We start from the raw sequence: 23,941 nt of genomic DNA, 5'->3' as shown, positions 1-23,941 counted from the left end.
TTTTGAATTTGCAGGTTCAGTGTGAAGAGGGATTTAGGCGCCACATCGAAGGGGCTGTTCTGTTTCACACCTAAAAAATCAATTTGTCAGAGCATCGCGTTTCCTGAAAGCTGCTATTAATATTCACTCATACTCCTGGCAGTGCAGGTCACCTGATTATTCCCCTTATCCATTGTTTCTTTTAATCGTCTGCTCTGTAGTCAAATTGAAGGTTTAATAGCAGAGGGAAGGGTTCTGCTGACAGGCGAGGTACACCTCAAAGCTTCATCACAGCACAAAGGGTTACAAATACACTGTGCTTCATACCACATCAGTCCTACTGATGTCAAAAATAAAGGAGGCGCACTGTTCAGTTTCAGGTTTTCTAAAAATGACCAATTCATCTCAAAGTAGTCTGCTGATTTAAGTGAGTTTTGAAATCTGACTCGTTTTCTAAAACCTACCCCTTAGTAAAAGCCTAGCAAATGGTAATACAGTATAGCATGGGATTGTCATGGTAAAAGCATGGTACAGAATGGATAAGCCCAGAGAGGTATGTTGAAGAACATTAAAAAAAAAACACATTGCAATCCATGGTTAACTATGACAGTATAACCATGGGGAAAGCATCAGGAAAACTACTATTAAATTACATGCAAAATGTACCATTGTGTGCATGGAATTGCCCTGATAGACAGACATGAATCTAACTGCTGTTCATGAAAATATTACTTACAAATTTGAATAAGAAAAACAATGCTTGACTTCATCCTCATTAGAAATTTTGAAGAGGAAGCCTTTCCAATCAAAGGGTATTAGAAGGCACTCAGAAATGAATTAAGGGAAAGGTGCGTGAGGCTTTTAGCAAGAACACATTCGGAAATCCACCTGAGTGCTTTCACACAGCTGTCACCCGAGACTCTCTGCCTCAAGCCTTTTTAGCTGTGCACACAAAGGGTCACGATCAGCCACGCACAGGAGCTGGAAAAACTGTCATCCTTACATTTAATAGAGAAATCTATCGTTTAGAAACCAGCACACATGCTTATTGGGAAGGGAAATGAACACAGGCAGGTTCACTGACAGGCAGGACTCAAAACCACAGCTGGAATTTTGGCAGTGCTGTATTTCCTAGGGTGACTGAGGACAAATGAGTGAGATTTCTGCCTGTTGTGCTGGGTAATTAAAGAGGCACGAGTTTGTGTAGGATAATGGAAAACCTTCTTTTAGATTCGTTAAACTTTGAAGCACTGTATGCTATTGAATCAGCGATAGCGATTTTTTTGTCCGTTGGAAAGTTTGTTCACAGATCTAAAACTAATCCATACGAACCTTGAAGTACATTAGTTGCATATTTCATTAGTTACAGGACAGAACATTTTCTTCGCTCCCATTAGCACAACAACATACTACCAAGCCCTTATTATTTTGCCATTGATCTTTTCTTTTCTTCTTGCCACAACAGGGTTATGTCCCGTGTCACAGGTAATAGGACCCAGCCTGAGCCTGCGTTCACTATACACAACACACCATTCAAAAGTGTATGGGAGTCAGTCAATACTACTGGCATAAACATGCTGGTTCTATACCCACACAAGAAAGGAAGCAACATAATCTCTTTGTAACCTACTTGAAAATCAATACCTGTATTTATCTAAAACAGTCTTTTCATTATTATAGCCTGCAGAGGTTCTTACAAGTCTGCCAGGTAAAGGATTTCAAATTTGATCACTGTGATTATGCATACCTAGTCAATTCTGAGGACAAGCTATACAAATCTAAACCTGGTACACAAATGTTTTATTTATTTATTTGTTTATTTATTTATGTACTGAATAGCACAAACTCAAAAAGAATTTGATTGGTTATCTCTTGCAGATTAAACAAAGATCGCTATTCAGAAAGCCCAGAAGTCTAAAAATGGCACCAAAGTGTATATTATTAACAGTAATATCACACATCCAGCCCCAGATGATAATCCACCTCAAACACAGATGTCTAAGGAATCACACAAATCCTGACTCAAAAAGCTGACAAATTGAGGCCCCAAAGGGCTTGTCTATCCCAGTGCCAGCATCCAACTCTGCTATTAACGCCTCTCTTCAAACTGCAAATGACTGCAATCTGTTGCTGTGGCAACCCACTTTACCTCCTGGCTTCTATCATGCTAATCCAGCAAAAAAAAAAAAAGTTTAGAAACTAATCGAGTACCCTACACAGCCGCGTCAAAGGATAGGATTTGAAGAGCAAGCGTACGGCAGAAAATCCGAAACAAAAGGGGCTTAACCTGTCTCTCGCTGGGCTACCGATTCAGCAAGGTGATTGGTCCTCCGCCATCATCCGGGGATTGTCTGCTTGCCCAAACTGACTTGCACAGAGGATGCAAAAAAAGACAAGAAAAAGAAAACAGTGCCGGTAAATGGGTTGTTTTCTTTCATGCAGGCTGGAGTCAACTGAAAAGAGAATTCAAAGGGAACTGTATTGAGACCTATTCATACTTGAAGCACGCTGGACCTCCCCCCACACTGCAGAGCAAGAATCATACGGGTTACAACATGCTTTATTGTAATATATAACACTACATATACCTACACTTATTATTATTATTATTATTATTATTATTATTATTATTATTGTAAATAACTTGCAATACTTTAATTTGTTTATTGCCTTCAGGGCATGATGTCATTTTTAAACAGTACTGAGCATTTATTAAAGGCCTAAAATATGTTAATGGTTCGAAACCCTGATGATGATGATGATGATGATGATGATGATGAAGCCAGGGTTGGTACCTGACGTGTGCTCCTCAGGCTGGTAATCAGTGTTTTATATACTGTATAATATTAATACCGGGTTGTGCAAAACACATGCTTTTGAGAGCAGGTTTGGAAAATCCCAAACTGTCTCTAAAAATGAAGAAGAATAATCTGTACCGAGCACAGGCCAAGTCACAGCGCTTCTACACGCGGCATATTTATTGGACTCCAGCTAAATGCAGCATTAATTCTGTCAGCTCTCCCATCTGTTTGAAGCTCCACTTCAGTTTCTTGCTGTGGTTGCATTCGGCCTTGCGATACAGTATATCAAATCCACTTTCCTCTGGCCCAACCTTTGCCGCCCATCCTCTCCGCCGCCTCTCGGGATGCAATCTACTGATCTGCCCTTTCCCAACCCCAGGAGTTTTGCATGCTGTTATCACGGTAGTTTATAATTGAAGGGCTCCACCGGGAAAGCAGCAGTGGATCCAGAGATGTAAATCAGTGTGATTGAGGGCCTCTGCCTGTCAACACTTCAGAACACAAGGAAGGAAATGAACCCCACAAACCCAAACATCCTGGTAGATATTCCATACCGACACCGAAGACCAAAACCTGACCGAGAACACAAAGAACAGGCCTTTGGACATCTCAATAGAGATGAGATCACAACACCTCCCATTTCTGTGGAAGACCTTCTGGTTTGCATTAAAATAAATAGCTACAGATGTATACACTTTATTTTGTTGATTTGTTTATTTTAAACTTTGGTATTTTCATGTTTGTGATGGGAAGAATGGCATTTATTTTATTTTTCTTTGCATTTTCTCATAGACAATAATGGAAATGAAATAAAACTTTCCATTTTTTGCTATCTTCTGTATAACACAGGATACATACTACAAACATGTAAATTTTGGCATTCTGCCATAAGCAATAAAGGAAATTGTCCAACAGTAAAATATTCTAATAATTAAGCATGGGGACAAGTGCCAGTTTATGATACACCATTGTAATGTTGGTTTATAATAAAAAGCAGTGCCCAATAGAGTAACCAATGAGTAATGGCTACTCCACAGTGACCAGTTCCATAATCTCCCCATAGTTTTGCCCTTAAGTGTTTCTAGAGTTCAAGTGAGTTGCAGAAAGCATCTTAACACATTAAGGTTGATACCCTAGTTAAGGGAAAATGTATCTTAAACTTAATCTTTAAGGTGTTTCGTGCAGCCAGCCCCAGGCCCTCTTCTGAAGTTCTCTGCTCTGCTTGCTGGACTTTGAGGCTCACCTGAATCAAAGGGCTACCTCCTCACTCTCCATATTCACCAGCCTCTGCACACAATGAGGTTTATTTCCTGTTTGAATCAAGATTTGCCTCTAATTATACCAGTAAAGAAGGACAATGGGGGACTAACCAATCAAAGAGCTATTCTAAATCTTTTTAAGAAAATGAACAACCTTGATGTTTACCTTGCTGTAAAAATGACAACCGCTTCAAACGAACATAACAAGGAAGATGATTCAGTTTATATTGCTTCACTCTTTTTTTTGACAGAAGCGCCGCGTGACATTTGGTAAAAGTTGTTGATGAAAGCCTGGGTGATTAATTGCCATGGCAACAGTCTCTTGGTTAATGGTGACAGGGGACAGGGAGATATACTGGCGGCCCCTAAGTGAAAGACAAAAGCAGAGCCTTTAAGTGCATTGTGGTAAATTACCGGGCTTGTCATTGTTTGTGCGCTCTGTGAGAATCGGCCCTGCATACCAAATCCGAGGTTAACTGTGTCCCTAAAGTAATTACAACAAATTGCAGAGGTGGTTAGTAATTACTGGATTAACTGTAATGAGTCTCACCTGCGCCAGTTGCCATGACGATGGCGTTTTAGGTGACAGTTGTTAAAGACAAGACTAAGAGTACTAGTGAGGACAAATATCGTTTGGGCCTTGGCATCAAGGGAATTAGTTGATTAGTTTCAGATTCATTTAATTACTCGTGTGATGACAAATACTTCCTCAAGCACACTCTTTGCTCGCACACAGAGCAGCCACACATCAGATTTTTGGGTTAATTAAATTAAGTAAATAAATGAATAAACAAATGAATAATTACCCTCTAGCTTACTGTGGCTAAAGTTCCAGACTAGAGTGGCCAAAACTGCTAGCTTGAGTGGCTATTTGTGCTTCCCCTATACACAAAATGTTTTGCTTATGTTGTTTTAGTGCACCTACATTAATTGTCCCAGAGCATTCAGGGTGAACTGACCTCAAGAGCAGTTTTCAGCATGGATTATTTCTTTCTGAGATAAACTACAGTACTGAGTCCTCATCATCCTTGTCTAGAGCTATAAAGGGCTGGTTTTTGTTTTTTGTTTTTTTGTAAAACGTTAAGTGCAAATGGAGCGGGCAGAAGACAGGAAATGATTTATGACAGCTTGCCAAGACAGTTAAGACTTATCAGGAGGAGGAGGAGGAGGAGTGCGGAAGGGAAACAGATTACGCTGAAATGTGAAGATGAAGTTGAAGATGTGGCTGAGGGCAGATAGAGACAACAGGAGCTTACTGAGCACCCGGGGCAGAGAGATGAAGATGAGATCACAATGTGGCTGAGGGCAGAGAGAGGCACCAGGAGGAACTTGTTGAGTACTCGGAAAACTCAACTCAAACACACAAGAGAAAAAATATTATTATTATTATTATTATTATTATTATTATTATTATTATTATTATTATAGTATTTTTTGAATATTTTGTACTAGCGAGGACCAAGCGATGCATCCTCTAGTTTTAGTTTTGTATCGTTCAGAGCAGACGCGTGAGGATAAGTGGTAACATAACACAATGATTTCATTTTTAACACTCTTTTTTTTACATTTTTCTGTACTTTTACTGCAGTTTTGTAGAGGACAGTAAGTCCAATATTAATCTTATGCAAAGTACATCTGTACTTTTATTGCAGTTTTGTAGAGGACAGTAAGTCCAATATTAATCTTATGCAAAGTGCATCTGTACTTTTATTGCAGTATTGTAGAGGACAGTAAGTCCAATATTAATCTTATGCAAAGTGTACATCAGCCATCAAACAGGGACATGTGAGCAACACGACTCTTATAGGAACTGGGAAATGAACATCCTCAGATTTAATAGAGAGATCCATAATGTATGATGGGGCACGCTGGGCAAACAAGAAGCTGCTTACAGAGTGGCACTTTCTGAGGATTTGGTCGGCTGTTTGTAATTAAAGGGGATTAGATATGCACAGCGCCCATTTGAGAAGGATTGGAAATTCTATTATCGTTGAAAATCATCACAGATTAGGAGGATCAGGGATGAAGCCACTTAAGGGAAAAAAGATGCAATCCCACAGCAGAACAGGTAGAATCATAAAGCAAACACACCTGGTCTCCGGGCTAAGAGCTACCACACCCCAGTCACATCAGCAGAGAGTGAGAGGAGACAGAGGACAGCATTGTCTGCTTCACAAACCATTGAAAAGATACCCTGCTGTTATTGTAAAAGTTGGTTAAAGTGTAGGAAGCAATGGTGAGGCACCGATAAGGATGGTAAAGCACAGTAAAGCATTGCATAAACATGGGAAAGAATGGAAGACTGCTTTACCATGCATACTTACCTAGGTAAACTTTTAGAAGAAGATATATACTGGAGTCATTAGGAAGGTTTGGTTAGTAGAATGTAACCATAGCAGGATAATTGGTGTCAGAAAACAAAGCATGGATTTCAAATTTCAAATTTCAAGCGTATTTTAATTAACCAGGATAGAACCCTTGAGAGATACATCTCAAAGAGACAAATCATTCAAACAGGACAAAAAAAACCCCCAAAAAACCTTTAAACAATCATAAAAACAGTAATAAAAATGAAGCAACTCCAATGTACATGATCCAGGTCATAGTCAGTGTTTAGAGGATTTGCAACCTTGGTCAGATTTCAGATATTTTTAAGTGATTTAAAAAGGTATTGTAAAGAGGCTGTTGTTATGTTTAATGAATTCCCAAAATGAGATGCTTGCTATGCAAAGGCACGTTGGCCCATATTAGATCTCAGTTCCAGATTGCCAATTATTAATCCAGGATTACCCCCGGTCTGTCCAAAAACAAAAGGCCTCAAATTATCACCTCCCTTTTTTTCCATTTCGGAAAAACATCTCTGATCAACTGAAATGAAGGTTCACAATTTGCCTAAATATGGTTAGGGACTGGGCAAGTGTTCTTACTCAAGGTTATTTGAATGTGCTGAAATGAGGGCGATTCCTGGCAAAGTTTTGAATGCGGCCTCAGTCTGCCTCGAAACAACGCAATAACACACAACACTCATTACAACTTTATATGAAACCCGTTCATATTAAATTCGTTTATGTTTTCATGACACACATTAAAAACCTCATCATCTACTACTGCATAAAAGCCCCAAACAGATTTTTAAACGATAAAAAATACCAAAAATGTTTTCCTAACAGCTGAATTTTGTTGTATTAAAACAATCGTCAGCACTACCCTCTGAGAAATCCACAGCAATCCCCCAGGGATAAAGTCTGCCTAAGGCTCCAGAAAGCCTATTTACGACAAGCTGCGCCTGTTACATAGATCAAGATAGAGCAGGGAGCTTTTCTTCTGCTTTTTGTGTTTGTTGTGAGACTGTTATTGTTAAGTACTGAGCCTATTGTGTGCCAAACACAAGAGTAAAGTCTTATGTGGCAGACGCCAAAGAAAGAGCAAATAAACTGCTCCCGAAGACTCTAGCTGTCAGAAACACTGGATGTGCTTCAGAAAAAGCTGCCTATGTCATAGAATTTCCAGACCCTGCGCTCTTCAGCTGTACTCTATCAAGTTCAATTAAGAGCTCTCCCATCTCTGGCGGGCATGTTTGTCATAATCTATTGAAGGCCAGGCATTAGAGATATTGAAGAAGCGGACAGGAAATCAATAGCTAGAATTGGGCAGCCGGGACCCAGGGGGCTCCCTCCCTCAACTCTCATGCTGAAGCTCCTTTTCCTTCACTGGATTTATTTATTTATTTATTTTTTTTTGAGAAATGCAATTTCAGCCCGAGCAGCTCATTTCTCTTTAGTTGTTTGAACCTTATTTACTGTGTCATCGTTATTTCTGCCAGCATACCGAGCAGATCTTGAAATGATCCAGTTGGCACAAAGCCCTGGTCTAATCATTTGTCGACTTGGCTAAGTTTCTAATTCTTTTAGCTCACTTAAGTGTAACAGTGTAGGCATCTGTGGTTGATTCTTATATCGAGAGGATCTTTTGATGCTGTAGATATTACATCCAATCAATCATTAAAGACATTGAAGAATTACTGTGGAAACTTACATTGCATTTTATAGTCTTTGCGTCACATTAACAAGCAGTACGAACAATAATAATAAACACTGAGATTGCAATCAGCCAAAAGGTGAGCTTGCAAACTATACAGTCCTAAAAACATCGCAGCACTCACAGAGCCACACACACAATGCCCAACTGCAAACAAACGATAGATGAGATTCACTCCAGTCCTGACACTGAGACAGTAACCAAACACCTTGCTTCTCTAGAAGACCAAGGTGGTGAGAGACAGAGAGAATCAAAGTCAACAACTCCTCTCTGACAACCCTCCCAGCTGCGGAGTATTATCATTTCATTATCAATCTGTAACTACAGTCATTACCGTCTCCTTTTAAAACCCATCACCATGGTAACTATTGATTACTGTTGGTAAAGGCAAGTCATTCGTGGCTGATTGGGCTCTATTGGTGTGATATGACAGGCAGCTGCTTGAAGCATGTGGAACCAGATTACTTAGCAACAGCAAATTTTAACTTATCGCCCAGATAAGCCAGGCACACTTTATCTATTTATTCTGAGGAAGAGGAAATCCTGTTAGTTTAATATTCCAGCAGTAACAAGCAGACACAGTGGGAAGACTACTGGCAGCAGCAGGACCTGCAAAAAGAGGAGATCCATTCAAAGGGGTTGTGTAGCCTGGTCAGAGGAATTCAATTGCTGGGTTTATATTTTTAACATGGATTAAAAAAAAAGAGGTTCCAGACTTTCATGTGGTTTTAATAGGATCCGGTAACACGTAGTTTGATGACTATGCATTGCTTTTATCTGTAACTTTTAGTGTTGTTTCAGAGCCTGCCTGAAGCTAGCGGCTGGAGAAATGTTGACAAGTTACACAAACGCACACGTACACTGACACAGAAAGACATCCACACACACACAAACACACACAGTCTCCTGGAAATTGGGGCTGCAAAGTGAAAGCAACATGTTAGGCTAAAGGATCAGGGTTGCTCGGGGTCAGAGACTAAATGCTTCGCCAGGGTGACAGTGTTTCCCACTCCATGCTCCAAAGCGGCATGGGATCATTTATTCTCTTAAATTATTTCGATATTTTTATCAGGGTGTATTTGCAACCCAGCACAGAATAAACAATGTGTGCCAGAGGCTCTTACATCAAAGAAAAAAATACACAAGGCCCTATGCTAAGAAGTGCAAATGACAAAGCAGGTGTTCTAAGAGGAATAAAACAATTACAATGGTATAAAATTACTAAGAAGCAAGGACAAACCATTTAGCATCTACGCTCAAAAGCAGGGCCTGCAGTGTTCCATTTTGCTTTAATTTCACGTTAGTAAAGCAAATGGGCGGGGAGAGAGAGAGAGAGAGAGAGAGAGAGAGAGAGAGAGAGAGAGAGAGAGAGAGAGAGAGAGAGAGAGAGAGAGAGAGAGAGAGAGAGAGAAACTTGCAGGGGAGGCAGATACATAGACAGACAGAGTGGAGTTGCTCATTCTTTCGTTTTTATAGGGCTGTCAGAGTAATTGGCAGCTGCTACAGAAAAGGTTTTCATTCCTGTCTGCTCTTTAATCAACAGGAGCGCTCAGAGGGTGTGCAGAAAGATGAGAGCCTGAGATTTGTGTGTTCAGACCAGAACATTCAGGGCAGCTGGAGCACCTTTTATTATATACGCTTTATATAGAATATATCAAATACATTTCATATTCGCACTGCTTATTCCCTTTAATGTTCTTCATGATTCTGGTTATTTATGACGTGTTTCAGACACTGGTCTTCAATTGAGTGATTTTGGTATCGATGCCCAAATGGATATATATATATATATATATATATATATATATATATATATATATATATATATATATATATATATATATATATATATATATATAATAAATTATATAGAGGCGGGTTGTTGGGAGGCAGAAATCCACTCACTTTAATTACCCCTCATCAGTTTTTGGTTGGACTGCAAACAGTTTCTTGACCTTCTTGTATTGATTCCTATTTCTGATGCTGCCAAAATGCTGCTTGAAAGTGCAGTAAATGTACATTCACAACAGCAGGGGGTAGTGCAGTTAGACAGCAGGTTTACTAGAGCAATTGAAATGAGCAACCAGTTCAAATGCTTTGTAGGACCAGGGGAAAACGACTGCAGTAAACTTTATTATTTCCCTATAGAAAAGAGGCAGACTTTGCTGAAGATTCATTTGCCCTACAGTCTAACATCACCAGGTGTTTTTCAGAAAGCAAATTCTACACTGGAATGAAAGGCTTTCAAAACCAGCCTGTGTTTCCCAGCAGGAGCTCACTGGAATTAGCAGTAATTATCAAGGAGTTGTTATCACGAATGCATCCCTTTACAAATTGTCCCTTTTAGACACCAGGGGAAGAGCTTTCTGTAATCCATATAGAAAACAACTATAATTTAAATGTACTGTCTGCTATTGTTTGTCAGCACTATGTTGTGTATTGCAATTGAAAAATGTCCCAGATTCACATTTAACTTTACACTATAATTTAATTCCTAGTGTCTGTTTACTAAATCCGTCCATGTTTTGTGTTGACTGTCCAGTTTGTTTACATCAACCCAAATGTGGTTTTAGCTGTAGCATGGGTACTGCTTTGCAACAGTTGTATGATTTATTAGGAACTCTGGAATAAAAGCCCATAATAAGGCATGTGATCCAATGTGCAGTTTATAAGGCCAGGAGCAGTGTGCTGGTTGTCCATGGAAATCAGTAGAAACCACAGTTGATCAGCGTTTGATAGGAACCTGGTATAACTAAACCCTTTTGATTGTGTTCCTGCAGTTACAATGCAATTAAACAATTAAACTGCACTCTAGTGACACAATAGTTTCTGGTTTCACAAGTATCTTGTGGTCTTTTTGTTTGCAGAAGTAACTGCTGGCTCCTTCAGCCACCAAACAGAAAGCACTGTCAACATTCCCTATTACTTCAAGTAACAAATCATACAACAACAGCAACACAATTAGAAAGAAGAAGAGATCTGAACAAAAGAAAGAAAGGAAGAAAGGCCGACCCTGGGGTAGTACAGCAATAAAGCAAATTCCACAAATTCACCCCAGATTCACCCCCCCACACACACACAGCACCTGCAGCTGACCTGCTCCTATTAATACTGCGGCACTAGCAGTGAGAGCCTGTGGAGTGAAGAGACACTGTCTGATGCAGGTGCCTGTGCTGTCAGGAGAGGCGCGCTGCCTGCCACAAGCAGAACCTACCCACCGGCTGGGCAACAGGTCAAGAGCTGCCCTTCTCACACCCTCCTGGAGCGGGGCGTCAGCCCTGTGCTGCACACACACACACACACACACGCACACGTTCACGCACACAGCAGAAACAACTACAGCTTAACTGCAGGAGGAGATACAGCAGATACACTAATGCAGCCACAAAAAACAAGTCATTTTTATCAAGTCAGCCCCATATTAATACAGCACAACATGTTTATGTTTCTCTGCCAAGAAGGTTTCTTCGCAAGCATTGTTTTCAAGATTTATTTTGTATCGGTATAAATTTTATTTGATACAAGTCAGTGTTACCACTTACCAATAGTCCAAGCATACCTCTTAAACGGTACAGCTGACACAGTAGAGCAACTACAAAAAACAACTCATTTTCAGTTTGAGGTGCTTCCCAGCTCGATGCTCTGGCATGGAGCCCAAGAGCCAGGCCCCGCAGCTATTCACTAACTGCCCAGGCCTGTGCCCACCCTCATCGGCAGATCAGCGCTCTCCTTGTGACTGTGGGAACGGAGGCCAGTCATGAATCACTCATCCTAACGAAGCGACCTGTGACTGGTGGCTGTCTCCTCAAAGCAGGCTATCCTAGCCAGGGCTGGGAAGCTCTGTAACTGCAAGCTGCTGCTTCTATTCGTCTCCCTCCTGCTGGGCTCTGCAGAAACCTTCTTTTCCTTCTTTAAAACAAGAACATCTATTTCATCTATAAATCAAGAGAACAGCACCTGTTTAGATGTACAAAAAAAGGAAAACTGAGGTCCAATTTGCATGCCCATCTCAAGATCTATCCTCCTTTATTTCCAATATTAATTGCATTATATTTAGGAGTTTTAATTAATTAAACATATCTTTTCGGGTACTCATGCCTCTGCTAGCTCCCAGTATTGCAATAACCTCAGGGTATATGATTTATAACATAGATCCTGACACACATTTGACTGGATACAAGGACTAATGTTTTAAACCTACCTTTTGTTTTCTCCTCCGTCTAGCTGTTTCTGCTCAGGCTCTTTTGAAGGGTTGGTGGTTTTAGATCCTCAGCCACAAGCGGTGCAATATTAGAGTAGATTGCCTTGCACCTGATTGTAAATGGGATAGATTTGCCCAGGGGTTTACCCAGCAGACGAGGGAAACAATGCACAACTTTCATTTGAATGTTCAGCGAGCAGGGAAAGGGAGAAAAAAATCAATTTAATAACCAATATTCACAGGCGCTGCCAAAGGTTTGCTTGGAAAACAGAACTAGGGAAGAACGCTGACAAAGAGAAGTCAAGGGTTAATAACTCTGACCCTGGTCTAGACTCACAGGCGATCAAAAACATTTTGTTCAATACAAAGACTGGTATGTAAAGTACTAATACTCACCAGTCTTTGTGTGTCTTGTTTTCACTGAAGCAGGGAACTACCAAGTCTTAAAAAACACACTCAACATACATATGAAATATGAACTCAAAGAGCAGTCTAATGATAGATAGACTCAATGCCAGCATGACTGGTTATTAACATGGAACTAAACTTCAGCAAATGGTTAATTGCATATTAATTAAATATGTAGTGTTACCACAAAGTCTATATTTCTCCCTCTTTCCTTCTCGCCCTCTCTCTGTCTGTGGTGTTCCTAATAGAGTGTCCATGCCCTCAGTCTCATCAATACAGCTTACTTTATAATAGCCACTTAACCCTACTGAACTGCCAGCTTAATGGCTCATTTTTAACACCCTCTTCTGGGGAAACTGGGTTTAACCCTTATTGTATAAAATCCCATTCGTGGCGGTAGCAAGAGGGCTTCACTTGGGTAAACCCGAAAAAACAGAACTGCTTACGGGATATCTCCCTTGAAGCCAAGGGGTACACGATTTGTCAAGCCGGGATACCCTATCAAATCTTTATTTCTGTCCAGCTTTAATGATCGCTAAGCCACTTCTTCTATCTGCCGTATAACCTCTTCCTGGTCACAGCTCACACAAACCCAAATGTTTAAAAAAAGATATAGAATGGTTTTAGTATCCATCTATCTGGTTGTCTACAGATATAGTACAAGAAAGATACATTCATTTAATGATTTATTTAACACATGGTAAGCCTGCAGAGATATAAGCTACAGTTTCCAGGGGTGACCTTGTCAATATAAAGAAGGATGTGTACATACAGAGTGAGAGAGAGCCCAGTTAAACTGCAGTGAAAGTGTTTTAAATTGGGACAGCTATCTGGAGCATTGTCCCACTGCGCTTCGGAGCTGCAATTTAAATGCTGTTCCACAGATATTAAAAAGTAATGATTTTATTGCATTGTAACATCAGACCACTGAAATTACATTGGGGCTCAGATTTCACATTGTTATACAACTACATGGCAATTGCATTTTGTAATTGCATTTTATTGTAACCTGATTGTAATCAGATTGCTAAAATGACATTGTATCTTCAGTTCTGGCATCACTATACTGTACCTCCGGCACTAAGAAGCAGTGCAGTCACATAGAAGATTTGTGTCCCAGTACACTATACTTAATCTGTAGTTAACCATGGATTCATTGTATGTGACTTGCTGCATTACTGAAAAATCTACATGTATCCTAAGGTGTTAAGCTCTGCCATCAAACCCCAAAAAAACAAAACGGGTGTGAGGACCTGGAGTTCAGCTTTCATGTGCAACACTCAAACGCTTTCCCACAATCAACCATGAGGAGTCTTTTCAGAAACATTAGTAAGCATGGCTGATGCAAGCAGATAATCATATAGAACACACACACACACACACACACACACACACACACACACATTAGGATATTGAACAGGCAAGAAATGTAATATTAGAAACATGTTAGAGATGCAATGATTAAGAGATGCATCAATTATCATCACCATGTGGAGCTTCACGTCTTGCATTGCTAGCTACCCAGTAGCACATGCTTCCCTTGCAAGTTTCTAGACCACAGCTCTTTGATTGTATTTGATTTGTGATTACAAATGTAAAGGAAACCTAAGGAAAAAGTTGTCTTCTTGCTTATCAATAACAGAATAACGTTTTCTTAATGCATAAATATTACTACTACTACTATACAATAATAATAATAATAATAATAATATAATAATAATAATAATAATAATAATAATAATAAGAAGAAGAAGAATTGCATTTAAATGCTTTTGTGAAGATTCTAAAGCTTTTGTAAAACAAAATACAAAACAAAAAAAAAAAACGCTTTCCTCTGTTACACATTTCTATAAATCTATAGTTATTATTTTGCACAATTAAAAGCTCTGCTCGCTAGTATCAAACCTCCTGAGAACAGCCGTTTCATTTTCAAAAGGGGCTCCAGGGAAAGCCAGGACAAGTCATTCATACATCCCAACAACAAAGAAAAGAATCAATACACTTCCACAGATGTATGTAACGGACCGCAGCTTTCTTGAGAAGCAGAAACAGCCCCCTAGTAATTCTACAGGTAACTAGAGATTTTATTTGAACAGCGAATCATCAAGCATGAGATTTAGAAACACAGTTAACCTTTTTGGAGCAGAGTGTGTTAAATAATGCAGTTCAATATCGGCAGGCTGAGTTATGCTTAAGTGCTTGAGGAGGGTTATCTTGTGAGAAACTTTGCTAATAGCGTAATGAAACAACCTCATTTCCCTTGTTGAAAGGATTTCAAAAGCTCCTGTTAATTGCAATGCAATTACAATATCTCAAATTTACCCTGTATAATGCATTCAAAGGCATATGATATATTTTTAACCAACCCGGTGACTCACTTGCTAGTGCTTATTCATCTTGTACCGTATTACTGGGTTCTGAATTCTTCACTGCTCTGTTATGGGCTGAAGTGCTTGGCTGATGTCAATACAAAATAATAAGCATGGCTAATATCCTGCTGGAACACACTCGAGGAAAAGATATTGCTTCATAGCAACAACAACAATAATAATAATAATAATAATAATAATAATAATAATAATAATAATAATAATAATAACAGCAACCACAAATAAATAGTCCAGCACTGCACTTACTTCAACAGTAGGGGGCAGGTTGTGGTCCAGCCATAGAAAAGTAAGAGCAGCTTTCAAAAGTCCCTTGACCCCCCAATCCCTCGATCCCGCCGCCGCTGTAAAACTCAGCATCAGCAGCAGGTCCCTATTGGCAATGCAATGTTGCATCTCAATAGACAAGCCCAGCGTGGCATCAGGACGGAGGTGGGGATTTAACCCCTGCTGCCCCTGCCCCCTGTCCATTCTCACTGTGCCAGCACCCCTGCTGCTCTGCCCATTCTCTCACTGCTGATGACATTCAGACAGATCGGCGATGTCACCAGGCCTCCTGTGCCTCTGCACAGACAGTGTCACCGAGATTAATGACCTTGTCCAGGGGAGCACTCGCTGCCTTTCACTCTCTCATTCTCTTTCTGTCTCTCACACACAGAGACATACACACACCCCTGCACACATACACTTACAAACACAGCCTGTTGGATTCCCTACACTTTCTCTACTTGTGTGGTAAGACCAAGTACAGTAGGCAGAAGTTGTACCCCTCTGTGGCAGAGCAAAGCTCTGCCCTTTTTAAATTGGCAGGGATGGGGTTAATTTCCCCTACCTGGCTGGGTTTATTATGGTCAGGAGGCTGGGGTTGATTAGTTGATTAGGTTAATTAATGATCAATCAGCGCCCAGCCACCTGACATAAAAGGAAGCCTCTGCTTCTCATTTGGGAGGAGGGAGCTGAGGAAGCAGGTTGGTAGTTTTTGGGTTGTGTGTATTTTTGAGATTTGTGAATCCAGTGAAGGTATTACCCAGCCTGGAAACCTTTATTTTGTACATTTTGCTTTTTGTCTTTAAATCCTTTTATTTTGTGTTATTTATAATTAAATTAGTATTTTGAACTGCAGACTCTGGGCCTCTATTCACTCACCAGCCTGCCACACCCTCATATCCCAGCGGCATTCTAGGTTTTGTTTTCTGTCTTTAAGACTAACAGGTACACTCTTTGCTCTGGAGCAAAAGGGTAGATATTCTGTAGGCAAACTATAGTCACTGCACTGCTGCTGTTATTCTGAGACCCTTTACTGCAGTTTACCAGCTGTGCTTCTCTTATAAAAATAAAGTTATGCCCCCCCAGTTGTACTTTCATCATGTGAATTTCATCAGGCTCACTCACTCAGCTCTCTCACTGACTTCCTTTAAATATTCATGCTGAGACGCAGGCAGCCTCCCTCACTCAGGCAGGATTGGATTCATTCAATTACTCTCTGGCAAACCTTGTCTGCGAGTGTCACTTTTTAAGGGACCTTTCATTCCTATTGATTGCCATCAGATGCGGAGACGGAGAGACCACATCCGTGCCAGATTAACAGAACCGATCAATACCACAACCCTGTCTCCCCGCTCTTCTCTTCCCGAAGTAGAAGGGGAAAAGCTTATGAGGGTCCGAATTCTTCACAAGGGGAAAACAGCAAGAGAGAACCCTCCACGTTCTATTATCATACCTTCCACATTTATACAGCACCTCTCGTGCTCTGGGACCCCGGGCAATTTCTAAAGCATAAAGTTGAGGCACACAGCGAGTCCAGCCGCTCGTTCAATCGCTAAAAACTACAATTCCATTTCTGCAACTCAACATTCTGAATGCACCGTCCACACCGCAATCGAGACCTGAACTCTAACATTACACCCTCCTCGATCACATGCTCTGAAAGCAAATAGTCACATTTTATCTCTCTGTACACAAGAGGGCAGTGTGACGAGTATCACCTTTTTTTCCCGCAGGTCAAATCTGTCCTGACCTGACCTAGTCCAGACTAGCCCAGCTTGTTCCCCTTTTACATTTTCTTTTCCCCTTGCTGGCCAACAAAAAGGAGACAAACTGTATCATTGTGGTATGTCAATACTGGCTGGTAATGCAATACCATGGTACCATATCAGGACCAGTGTGCTACCATATCAGGGCCACTGTGCAATACTGTGCTTCAAATCCATTGCCATTGCTGGAAATGAAGGGGTATACTAATAGCAGTTAAATAAACTTTTCTTTATGCAGCTCTGCTCTGACTCTCCTCTGGCACTCCTTGAGCAGCAGTCAGAGTTCAGAGAGCTCTAGTGATCTGAATGTTTATCCCCCTCCCCGTCTCACCTCCTCTCCAACTAACTGATGATCCTTAGAAAGCAGCTGGAGACGTCCTTCCTCCCGCTGAGGAGCCCTTCTACCTGCCTCTGCTGATTGTGTGATTGTTTGCTGTTGATTTCCTGTCTTCTCCCCGGCTGTCATCTTAGAAACACACGTTGCCGTGACAACTGCTAATTAGTGAGCTCACCTCAGCATGGCTTTGAGATGGGCGAGAGACTCTGACCCTTTCTTTCCGAGGCCTTCAAGACTAATGTTCTGCAGCCAATGATTCAGAATATGTCTCCATTGAACTGTGGCATTCACTAGTCAGTCAATCATACATTAAAAAGGCCTGGAAATATGCAAATATGCATAATATCCATCCAGCTCATTCCCCCCACCCACTTAATTGAATTCCAAGGTTCATGTCTTTTGCAATAGCACCCAAGTTTTATATAACATCTTGCTAGGTAAATGTGATAATTGTGTTAAGGATCTTAAAAGGCAGCCCACACACACCACAGAGAAAAGTACTACAATATTCTACAGCACTGAGAAAAACAGAACTAAATATTACATGATGATGCATTGCCAAGCAGATTAGTTCCCCTAAATTGAGGGCAATCTCCCCAGGACCATGTCACATATATCCTGCCAGCTGAGTTTCAATGGGTCTCAATGGGAAAAATCACATCCAAACAGCCTGGTGTCTTCAGCAGAACTGTAGCAATTCATCCAGAAAAGCATTTGTATTAAAAGACAGCTATTGATTTTTGAATAGGATAAAACTGAAAACATCACGATTATTCCTGGGAATCACAAAATAAACAAATAGTCAAAGCCCCATAACTAAGTTAGGACTGCCTTTGTGTTACCAGCCCCCTCGAGGTCTGTGTTTTTGCCAGTGTTGGTGCACACCACAGTATTTGCTCCACTGGAAAATGAAATCTGAATCATCTGCATACCCCAAGGACAAGCTGATTAAACACTGAGCTGAGCTCTTGGAAAGGTCTCAGTAAGGTCATGCAGAGCATTGAAAGAGAATAATCCTTGTATGGGAAAGCCGACATTTGGTTATACAGCGGCTGTACATCCTCCAATAAAGTACCTCCGGAGATCATACATTTGAATTCCCTCTCTAGTAAAATCATTTGCACGAGGTTTAAAGTGACCTTTAGAAAAGTAAAAAGCTCTTGTAGTTTTTTACAGTTTTCTATAGCCGTCTTTAAAAAGTACGCCGTCTCAGAGATGAAAGCGCTTGTCCACTACGGGTCCCTTTCCGGTTACACTGAACACATCTGTGTTTACTGAGCCAATGCCAGCACAAGGGTTTGAGATCGCTCTCCATTGAACTGTGGTATTCATCCACCAGTCAATGCTGCACTACAAAGTGGGACAGGTGAGAGACACAGAGTGAAACAGCTTTCTTTACTTGCTGATCACAGTTTTCATTTCTGGATAGAAACCAGCTGGAATAACCAAAAGATGTCTGCAGTAAATGTTGAACTTTGCCCCCGATGGAGCTTTCACTGTGCTTAGCTATTCCTTTGAAGCTTTGCAAGATCTGTCTGTGTAATTCTCCTATCATCCCCAATGTACGATACGCAGTAATGCAAGACTCTCATTACACCAGGTGCTGCGGTTCTATTGGATGGTCTGAGTAACTCAATCTGACTATCCATAAAACCCCTGATATGCTGCTTCTTCAAAAGTCTGTGACTTATCAAGAAACCAGACATGCCTCCCATGAATCTGGAAGGGAGAATGAAATCTCGCGGTTTTCATTTTTTGATATATCTCAAATCTAATTTGAGCCGTTCCTAATGTAATTCAGGCTGTTCTGTAACTGGTTTAGAGTTATAGGTCTCTTAAATGCTGGCTCAGTCAACAGGAAGAGCCCTTTCAATGAAATCATGTCACTCATAGGTCACTGGTCAAACTTTACGAGATGCTGATATTCCAAAATTACCTGTAACTGAGTTTAAGGTGTCTGCTGTGGATTTGCTTACCGGGGCTACTTTCAAATGGGTCTTTGCTGCTATTCCAACCCAGTGGTGTGCAGCTGAAATTCAGGACGGAGCTCCACCAATACGTGTTTTCTAACAACTTTAAGAGGTCTGAAATCATTTCTGATTTCTATTGTTGCTTTGGGCTCTGATTTCCTTGAGAACGTGTTTAGTCAAGAAATGCCAGTTACCGATCTGCCTGCGTCTGACTTATCCAAACAGTTCCTCAAATGAGCTTCACAGAGATACAGTGTTACTTCTCATGGAGTTACTGCAGTTGGCCACCTGATGGCATAGTGTGCTAGGGTAAAATCTAACTTAATAAAAACTCTGTTACAAGAGTTTCAGTAAACCGAGGTGGCATAAAATGAGCTCCAACTGGCAGAGACATTCTCGGCCCACAAAGAAAGCATGGGGCAGGCCTCTCTCTCTCTCTCTCTCTCTCTCTCTCTCTCTCTCTCTCTCTCTCTCTCTCTCTCTCTCTCTCTCTCTCTCACACTCTATTCACTCGCTCACCCACTTGTTGTGTGAAGTGCATTTCTGCTTGTCAAAGTTTTCATCAAAGGCAGAGCAGAGTGAAAGATGCCTGAGCCGCTGGCACCTTTCCTCTGAGAGGTTAGCGTTTTAACACAGAGCGTCCCTCTGAAGACTCCAGGATTAAAGACAGTCTCCCAGGGCTTTCATCTCCCCTCCTCTGATGAACTGGCTCCCCGGTGCTGCTGGCCTGCCCTTGGGATCACCTTCATTCTGGTGCAGATCTCCCTTGGGGCCCCTATGAAAAAAAAGTCAAGGGACAGTAATGCTTAGAACTGTGGGATATATGACGTTTAGTGATTTCTACCAATTTTTTATCGAATGCACAATGAAATCTTGAGGGGGGGGTGAAATACATCAGTTGGCAGTTTAATTTTTTTTTTTTTTTTTAAAAACACAATAAAATGTAACAAAATCATTTCATTGAAATATGTTAAATGTGCCTCTATACAAAAAACTCGTAGTCACTGGAACACACATGCTTACCATACCCGAAGCCTCAAGTCACAGTGGACTCCTCGACACACACACACAAAAAGCAGGGCTTGTACTGACATTACTGAAGTGTCTAGCAATTTCCTTTCATGACAATAGCAACTGGAGTATAGACAAGGCCCAGCGCTGGCACTGCAGCACATGGCTGCAGCTAAACAGGCAGCCCAGCCTGTCTGTCACTGCAGGAGCCCCAGCAGCTGTGCAGCACATCTGTACACCGTGAACAACTGTCTGGAGAAACAGGAACAATACATCTCACAATCCAGGATGAGGGCAGCCCAGCCTTTAACACTACTGAAATAAATCTGTTCTGCACGTCTGACGCATTGCAGCCCAAGTGCAAAGGCACATTTTATTTCTTGCGAGAATGATCCCACTAAAATAGACTGTTTGCAAAAGCAAACAGGAATAGAAAAATTTGAGCCACAAGACAAAAAGAAATGCCGTGATGAGCATTGATCTTTAAAAAAAACTAAATGCTGGCCAGTTCATGTTTTATGCATTTCAAACAATGAGACAGCCTAGATATAAGATGACACTGGCACTCAAACCAAATCTCATGTAAAATTATTCAAAGCCCAGTTTCCACATAATCGAAACCCAAGAATATTCATTTTTCATGACAGTATCATTTGCATAGTTTAACTTGGTCCAATTAGCACAGTTTACAAGGGTCTTTGAAAACCAAATCCCCAGAATTTCTTCATTTCCATCACAAATAATGCCATACTGCCCTTTCTCTTAACAATCACACATTCCTTTCAACGGCAAGGCCTGCCTTTGATATTGTAATGATAGGCTATTTGAATACGGGACCAGATGAATGGAAGGTGAGCTGACAAACCTGAATTTGTTACCGTTCTTAAACACGATGTACTGTATGTATTTAGGAGAGATTTAAAGCGTTTACCAATTGCTTTTTATAAAACTGCACCTTAAAATGAATCTGTTAGAAACAAATCAGAATTTACAGCATTTTTTTTTATGTTAGAATAGCTTACAAGGAAATGAAGACAGCGCTGCTAATACTCTTGTACAAGCTACATTGTAGTGAAAGTAATTGCAAAGGCAAAGTAGCTTGTAATTAAAAACATGAGTTTGCACACACTGGCCACTAGGAAACCTCTGTAGATTTGAAAGAGGGCTCAGGAATGAGGCTTAAAGAGCACAGCTTGACAAGCAAGTACCGGTACTTGTAATAAAGTTTTAAAGACATACGCTACTTAAGTCATTTTCCAAAGAACAATGCTGACGTCTTTTTTTTTCTGTTTCCCTCTGCCAAACAAGTCAGATTTAGTAAACTGCAGGACCCTAGTCACAGTACTCAGAAGCAACACTGAACGGGAGGGATTTCAGACTGTTTTTTAATCCCAAAGGAAATCGGACACTAATAGCATTATGCTTGTTTGTTTGAATTTCTTTGAAGTGTCTTGCAAAAACTCAAAGTAATTGAATAAAGTTTAAAAAAAAAAAAAAAAGTTCTTACTCTTTAAATCTAAAATCTATGTCAAATCACCTTTGTGCCGAAGGGAGTGACAGCACCTCAATGGATTTTTACACAAGACCCCCTACCCCCATACACGTTTCAATCCTAAACTGACGAGCCACAGTCCAACGTGAACAGGCTGCCAGGGGATTAGCTCTGTCTGGCCTCCACAGCACACTGTTTCTTTAACAGATCAAACACAGAGCAGGGCCAGAGTGAGGCTGCTGTAGTCTCACCGCCATTGGTCTGTCTCTGCAACCCCTGCAGCACCAAACCCATTCATTGCTTGGGTCTGATAAAGAGAGGGATACTACTCTATCATGATCAGTCAGTCCACAGTAAAATACATGGGGAATGATTATTAACAAAAATAGTACATTAGTATTTATAGCACCTTTGTTAATATTGTTACTGAAGCAATAATACCTGGCACATAGGTCATTACCAGAGATTAGAGAGGGGCACTGGCACTGTATTATTGCAATTATGTGAAGGGTATTACTGTGATGATTTGGTTAGGATCTATAAAGTATTACTTCATAAATCTACTGCTAAACCAAAGCTCCTACCAGCTATTTCTAAGGGTAATCCTGTGATAACCAAGGACAGGTGGCAGATACAATAAAGGCGGATTTTCCAGTGCTGTGAAATACTCCCAGCAGATCAAATGAACCCCTTAGCCAAATGAATACAAAAGCTCAGTAAATTAGCCCTGAAAATATTCTGCACAGTTTATACATGTGCCTGTGGCTGCAAAACAAATGGACAGAGTGAATATGAAAATACAATACCATTCAAATTAGCAACGGTGTGTGTTTTACTACTCGGCATTATCTATTCGAAATTGAAATATAACGTGCATTTCATTTCTGATCTATTCTTCTGCTTGTTATGTCTCTTGCTGAAGTTCTGTTTTTGCAGTTACATTATGATGTTAATTATCCTCAACACTGCAATACAGATACAATTTGTTTTAATGTGTTCATAAATTCATAGCACTTACTCCAGTGTGCTACTGATCTTATAATGTAGAAGTATATAGCACAGATTACAATTAATACATATGCTTCAGTAAATAAACAGCCAGCTAAGCCCTGTATTATAGCTTAGTTTCTACAACATTCAAACCATTCCTTCTAGGAACACCATCTGAAAAACACCTGCCATAATGTACAGTGAATATATTCAAATAACAGTGCTGAAGATGCTACTGTACTGCAGTACAGTTTATTTCATTGATTCCTCTCCAGGAGAATGGCATTACATAACACTTGACTTTGATGGCCATGGGTCTCACTGCTGATGCAATGATGGACTCCCTCATGGTAGCCCACAGCTCACATTCCAGACTGTCACTGCAAAGCACCACTCTTGCTTGCCAGTGCCCAGCTTACTGTATATGGCTACCAGCCAACACCGGCCCTCCCTTCCACTGGCACCAAATGAAGATAAACAGAAGAGACTGGCACATCAACACTCATTAGTGGCAGCTGCTCGCAGGGGGCTCCTTGTCTGGGACAGCCACCCCCCCACCCCCATCACAGCAATCCCCTACGCTCTCCGCTTCAGACACACTTCAATGGAATCCACCACTGTACACTCCCATTGGATTGTGCGCAGCTTCCAAAATAGAGAGAGAGGAGGGGCAGATGGCACAGCCAGGCTGCTCACTATTAATTAGCCAGACATACTGGTCTAGTGGTTAAACAGGGAGGCAGCAGGGAGTCATGACAATCCAGTGTCTGGGTCCGAGGGACCGGAATGAAGCGTGGCCTTGTGGTTACAGCTCAGGGACTAGGAGCTAGTGTGGCCTAGGGGGCTAGAGCTTAGAGAACGGGAGGCAGAGAGGGCAATTGATTAGAGCTGATAAACTGTGAGGCATGGTGGACAATTGGTTGGAAGGTATGGTCTAGTGTTTAGTACTGAGCGAGAGGCAGTGTGGTTTGAAGGAGGGTCAGAATGGTCTACTATGGTCTTGTGTTTTGCATATTCACTTGTAACTATTGCCTG

The sequence above is a fragment of the Polyodon spathula genome, chromosome 25 (assembly GCF_017654505.1).
Source record: "Polyodon spathula isolate WHYD16114869_AA chromosome 25, ASM1765450v1, whole genome shotgun sequence".
NCBI lineage: Eukaryota > Metazoa > Chordata > Actinopteri > Acipenseriformes > Polyodontidae > Polyodon > Polyodon spathula.
This window is presented reverse-complemented; position numbering follows the sequence as displayed.